Raw genomic sequence first — 6,353 nt, 5'->3', positions numbered from 1 at the left:
GGGGGAGTCCTAGAGGGCATTATCATCAATCGAGGAGCGAGGTAAAGCGATGACACATTGGGATTAATTCACTTAAAACAAACAATTGAATAAAAAACAAAGCCTTTTCTCATTTATTTGTATGGTGTAAATCATTTTTCTTGTGTTTCATCATTTATTAGGATCTAAGTTAACAACCTCCCAAAACTCAGACTTCACTCTCTCAGTCTCTTCTATGACTATGAACAAGCAAAGGTGCTCTTTCTTGCACTATCAGTATTCCTCGGACGAGTTCACACCCGGTCCTGAACTTGAATCTGCTAAATCCAACTCAGCCTAGCTATTTGACTGACCAAATCACGCCACATTCACACACAACACTCTGAACAAAGCCACAAGAAAACAAACATTGTTGTCTTGCTAAGTTTCTTTGACATGGGGCGAGCTCTCTCTGTTCTTTGCCTACGAGCAACTCTAAAATTTGATTCTTCGATGGAGTTTGCATCAAATCGAATGAAATAAACCAGATTAAGGTAAAGATCGGCGATCGAAGAGCGACGACGGACTGGGATCAATCAAAAGAGAGCAGTGTCGGCGAGGACGCGGTGGAGGAGGTTGTGCGCCATCTTGTCCCTGGCATGAAAATGGAACCTTGTTTCAAAGCTTCCATCAGCCGAACTACACGCAAGTTTAGAACACTAGTTAACTAATACCATCAGAATATTTCTTGCTGCTATAGAAAGCTACTATGCACACTTAAAAATTTATATGCCCCAAATGAAAGATTTACTGAAATAAGGTCTAATAAAGACTATAGCTACTATGAATGTAGATAAGTACTCCATATGTGCCTAATACCACTATAAAACTAGATCAAAATAGACTAATCAAAATAGGAATGACCAATCCAGTTGATTTACATCTAAATATGGCTTGGGAATGGGAGCTACACCTAAATCTTCTCCTAGTTCACCTACACATACACACCTCACAATCACTGAAAGGGCAAACTAGAGACGACAGTGGGAAGAGCAGCAGATGAATAACCATGTGATTTGCAGCATCAAAACTTCAAAATACATTCTTTGTCTGAAATTACTTGTCTTAGATTTGTCTAGATATGGATGTATCTAAAGACGCTTAGGACGGGGATCATTTTGACACTATTCAAAGTACAGGGCTGACTAGAGCTCGTCCTCCAAAGAAAGGGACCATTTGACACTTGTGGGCTCTTTCTTGCTGTGTGGGTATTCCTCTGAGGTGTTCACACCCAGTCCTGGACCTGAACCTGGACCTGGACCTCTGCTAAATCCGAATCAGCCTAGTTATTTGACTGACCAAATGATGCCACATTCACACAAAACACTCTAAACAAAGCCACACACAAAGAAGCGTTGCATTGTAGTTGAAGCTAACAAGAGAGAGAGAGAGAGAGAGAGAGAGAGAGAGAGAAACTTGAGGTAAAACAAGATCATCCAAAGATTAAGATTGCATAGCAAAGCAGAGACATATGTTTGTTTATTTGTTTGCCCAACCAAGTCCAGAAATCTAGAAATTAATATACAAACAAATAGATGAACTGAAGAATGAACCAAACAATTGAATATTCTTTTCTTCTATGTGTTCTTTGACATGGTGTAAAAGTTTCTTTCTTCTTTCCACGGATACAAGTTAACTAGGTCCCTCCTATTGATCAACTAAAAATTTGATTCTTTGACAGGGTTACGTCGATGCAAGCTTTGACACTGATCCAGATAACTCTAAGTCTCAACCCGGATACGTATATATTCTGAATGGGGGAGCGGTAAGCAGGTGCAGTTCCAAGCAAAGCGTGGTAGCTGATTCTACATGCGAAGTGGAGTACATAGCTGCCTCGTAGGCAGCAAAGGAAGGTGTCTAGATGAAGCAGTTCATGACAAATCTTGGTGTTGTGCCCAGTCTACTGGACCCATTGACTTTGTTCTGTGAAAACACTGGTGCCATTGCTCTAGCCAAGGAACCAATGTTTCACAAGAGGACCAGTCACATAAAGCGACGCTTCAATTCCATCCGCAATGCGATCAAGGAGGAGGACATAAACATTTGCAAAGTACATACAGATCTGAATGTTGTAAGTTCGTTGACTAAACCTCTTCCACGGGCAAAACATGATCAACATCCGAACTCTATGGGTGTTAGATTCATTACCTTGTAATACTGGATTATTGACTAGTGCAAGTGGGAGATTGTTGGAAATATGCCCTAGAGGCAATAATAAAGTGGTTATTATTATATTTCCTTGTTCATGATAATCGTTTATTATCCATGCTATAATTGTATTGATTGGAAACTCAAATACATGTGTTGATACATAGACAACAACATGTCCGTAGTGAGCCTCTACCGGACTAGCTCGTTGATCAAAGATGGCTATGGTTTCCTAGCCATAGACATGAGTTGTCATTTGATAACGGGGTCACATCATTAGGAGAATGATATGATGGACCAGACCCAAACTATAAACATACCATATGATCGTATCAAGTTTATTGCTATCATTTTTTGCATGTCAAGTATTCATTCCTGATACGTCTCCGTCGTATCTATAATTTTTTATTGTTCCATGCCAATATTATTCAACTTTCATATACTTTTTGGCAACTTTTTATGTTATTTTTGGGACTAACATATTGATCCAGTGCCTAGTGTCAGTTCCTATCTGTTGCATGTTTTTGGTTTCGCGGAATATCCATATCAAACGGAGTCCAAACAGGATAAAAACGGACGGAGCTTATTTTTGGAAAATATGGAAAATTCAGAAGGAAAATCAACGCGAACCAGTGCCCGAGGTGGTCACGAGGCAGGGGGCGCCCCCCCTAGGGCGCGCCCCCTACCCTCATGAGCCCACCGTAAGGCGGTTGACGCTCTTCTTTTGCCGCAAGAAAGCTAATATTCGGGAAAAAAATCACGGCGAAGGTTTCAGGCCAATCGGAGTTACGGATCTCCATATATATACGAAACAGTGAAACAGAGCGAGAAGAGAACGCAGAACCAGCGAGAAACAGAGAGATAGATCCAATCTCGGAGGGGCTCTCGCCCCTCCCATGCCATGGAGGCCAAGGACCAGAGGGGAAACCCTTCTCCCATCTAGGGAGGAGGTCAAGGAAGAAGAGGAAGAAGGGGGCCCCTCTCGCCCTCTCCTCCGGTGGCGCCGGAACGCCGCTGTGGCCATCATCATCATCACCGCGACCTTCACCAACACCTCCGCCATCTTCACCAACATCTCCATCACCTTCCCCCCTCTATCTACAGCGGTCCACTGTCCCGCAACCCGCTGTACCCTCTACTTGAACATGGTGCTTTATGCTTCATATTATTATCCAATGATGTGTTGCCATCCTATGATGTCTGAGTAGATTTTCGTTGTCCTATCGGTGGTTGATGAATTGCCATGATTGATTTAATTTGCTTGTAGTTATGTTGCTGTCCTTTGGTGCCCATCATATGATTGCGCGCGTGGATCACACCCTAGGGTTAGTTTGTATGTTGATGGGACTATGTATTGGAGGGCAAGAGTGACAGAAGCTTCAACCTAGCATAGAAATTGATGCATACAGGATTGAAGGGGGACCAATATATCTTAATGCTATGGTTGGGTTTAACCTTAATGAACATTAGTAGTTGCGGATGCTTGCTAATAGTTCCAATCATAAGTGCATAGAATTCCAAGTCAGGGATGACATGCTAGCAGTGGCCTCTCCCACATAATACTTGCTATCGGTCTAGTAAAGTAGTCAATTGCTTAGGGGTAATTTCGCAACTCCTACCACCACTTTTCCACACTCGCTATATTTACTTTATTGCTTCTTTACCTTAACAGCCCCTAGTTTTATTTTCATGCTCTTTACTTTCTTGCAAGCCTTTCCGAAAACACCTACAAAGTACTTCTAGTTTCATACTTGTTCTAGGTGAAGCGAACGTCAATCCTGCGTAGAGTTGTATCAGTGGTCGATAGAACTCGAGGGAATATTTATTCTACCTTTAGCTCCTCCTTGGGTTTGACACTCTTACTTATCGAAAACTGTTGCGATCCCTTATACTTGTGGGTTATCAAGACCTTTTTCTAGCGCCGTTGCCGGGGAGCAATAGCGTGGGGTGAATATTCTCGTGTGTGCTTGTTTTCTTTATCACTAAGTAATTTTTATTTGCTGTTCTTAGTTGTTTTCTATCTTTAGTTATGGGTAGAAAAACGCAAAATACCAAAAAAATTAGTTGTACCTACTGAACCAATGGTTGAAGAACCACTCAAAATCTATCACACTGCTGAAGCTTTTTACTTGGATCATCTTCGATCCCTTTGTGCTCGTGCCGAAACCCCAACTAGCTTAGTTGAGGGAAAATCTTTAGATGAGCATGCTTGTTATGTGCGACACCGTATATCTGAAAAAGGGAAATTATTATGGAGTCAAATTCAACGTTTGCAATGCTATGCTTGGAATTTATGTGAATTATATGATTTTACTTGTTGTTCTGAAAACCCTAAGAAACACCTTCCCTACCAATGTGAGTTTATTGATAATGAAATATTATCTTCTTATGCTAAAGGTGTTTATAGTTACTATGATGTTCAACAAATTGAAGAAATTGTTGCTTTTGAGGGTGCTTATGAAATTGCTTCTTTGATTGAAAAGTATGATGCTACTTTTCACAAATCTGAAAATTTTGCCATACTTGAATATTGTTATGAGAATTATGCTTCTAATTCTTATGTTAAACTATATATTGAGGACTACTCCGCTGTCCAAGAAGAGACTAATATTTTGCAGGAGTCTATGGAAGAAGAAATTTATGAAACTGTGAGCTCATTGGATGAAAAAGATGAGAAAGAGAGCGAAGAACAAAAGGAGGAAGAGCAGATTGATCACCCGTGCCCACCTTCTAATGAGAGTAACTCTTCAACTCATACATTGTTTAATTTCCCTTCGTGCTTACCGAAGGATGAATGCTATGATAATTGCTATGGTCCCATCGATTCTTTTGAAATATCCCTTTTTGATGATGCTTGCTATGCTTGTGGCCAAGATGCCAATATGAATTATGCTTATGGAGATGAACTTGCTATAGTTCCTTATGTTAAACATGAAATTGTTGCTATTGCACCCACGCATGATATTCCTATTATCTTTTTGAATTCTCCCGATTATATTATATCGGAGAAGTTTGCACTTATTGAGGATTATATTGATGGGTTGCCTTTTACCGTTGCACATGATGATTTTGATAAATATAATATGCATGTGCTTGCTGCTCCTACTTGCAATTATTATGAGAGAGGAACTATATCTCCACCTCTCTATGTTTCCAACATGATAAAATTGCAAGAAACTGTTTATACTATGCATTGGCCTTTACAAGGTGTGCATGAATTGTTCTTTTATGACATGCCGATGCATAGGAAGAGAGTTAGACTTCGTCATTGCTTGATATATTTTGCTTTGTGCTCACTACTAAATTACAAATCATTGTTAATTAACATTGGCTTTGATATACCTTGGGATCCGGGTGGATTCACTACTTGAGCACTATATGCCTAGCTTAATGGCTTTAAAGAAAGCGCTGCCAGGGAGACAACCCGGAAGTTTTTAGAGAGTCATTTATTTCTGTTGAGTGCCTTTATATAGTTTAAAAACAACAAAAATAAAGAGGGGAACCCAAAACTGTTTCAAAAAGGAAAGCGAAAGTGAGAAAGACAAGCATTGTTGAAGTGGGAGAGCTCCTTGAACTTTGTTCATGCTCACGACAACTTTGTGAATCTTGATTACAGAAACTTTTGAAGAAAAATAATTATCCCCTTGTACAATTCCATTGTATTATAAAAATAATGTGCCAAGGTTTGCCTTTAGGATGTTTACATTTGTTTGATGGTTTGTACGGTGCAAGACAGAAACTTTGGCTGTAGTGCGCGATTTTACATTTTTAGCGGGAACGTCAAATGGTTATGATTCTTTTTGCACTGTCTTTCTATACAAATTCTTTATTTTTTCTAATTTTGTAGAATTTTTCAAGTATCAGAAGTATGGTAAATGTTCAAATTATTATAGACTGTTCTATTTTAGACAGATTCTGTTTTTAATGCATAGTTTGCTTGTTTTGATGAAACTATCAATTTATATCAGTGGATTAAGCCATGAAAAAGTTATATTACAGTAGACACAATGCAAAAACAAAATATGAATTGGTTTGCAACAGTACTTAGAGTAGTGATTTGATTTATTATACTAACGGATCTTACCGAGTTTTCTGTTAAAGTTTTGTGTGGATGAAGTGTTCGATGATCGAGAAGGTCTCGATGTGAGAAGAAGGAAGAGAGGCAAGAGCTCAAGCTTGGGGATGCC

This window comes from Triticum dicoccoides, chromosome 1A (genome assembly GCF_002162155.2).
Source record: "Triticum dicoccoides isolate Atlit2015 ecotype Zavitan chromosome 1A, WEW_v2.0, whole genome shotgun sequence".
In the NCBI taxonomy this organism is placed as follows: Eukaryota; Viridiplantae; Streptophyta; class Magnoliopsida; order Poales; family Poaceae; genus Triticum; species Triticum dicoccoides.
This window is presented reverse-complemented; position numbering follows the sequence as displayed.